Source organism: Odontomachus brunneus, unplaced genomic scaffold (assembly GCF_010583005.1).
Source record: "Odontomachus brunneus isolate Ranch 3 - 2012 unplaced genomic scaffold, Obru_v1 Obru_scaffold_241, whole genome shotgun sequence".
NCBI classification, from domain to species: domain Eukaryota; kingdom Metazoa; phylum Arthropoda; class Insecta; order Hymenoptera; family Formicidae; genus Odontomachus; species Odontomachus brunneus.
Window position 1 is genome coordinate 112948 of NW_022639691.1, and position 481 is coordinate 113428.

Consider the following 481-nt stretch of genomic DNA (forward strand, 5'->3'; position numbering starts at 1 on the left):
AATATCTCTGTTTCCGACTAAAATAAAAATATATAACAAGGTAAAACGTGAATACTTTATGTCGTTTTTACTTTTTATAGCTAAATTAAGTAATGAGGAGATAAAACTAGTAGAAAAAGAAATGGAGAAAAAAAATAAAGAGAGAAAGAAGAGAATGTGTGAGAAGAAATGAAGAGGAGGCAGAAAAAATAAAGATAAATTATAAGACGGTAAAAAAACCATAAGACAGCGAAATGGAAAGACAAGAAAAATATATGAGTGAGTAAAAATAAATAAATAAAAGCATAGATAATAAAGCATAGATAATAAGTAAATAAATACACTTTTTTTGTCTAATGCGATAATAAGTAATAAATAAGTATTGCTTTACATAATATTATAGGATAACTTATAAAGATACAGAACTGGGATATTCTCTATGTTATTTGTATTTTTATTATTTTTAAACAAGGTAAGAAGAAAGAAAGAAAGAAAAAAAGTA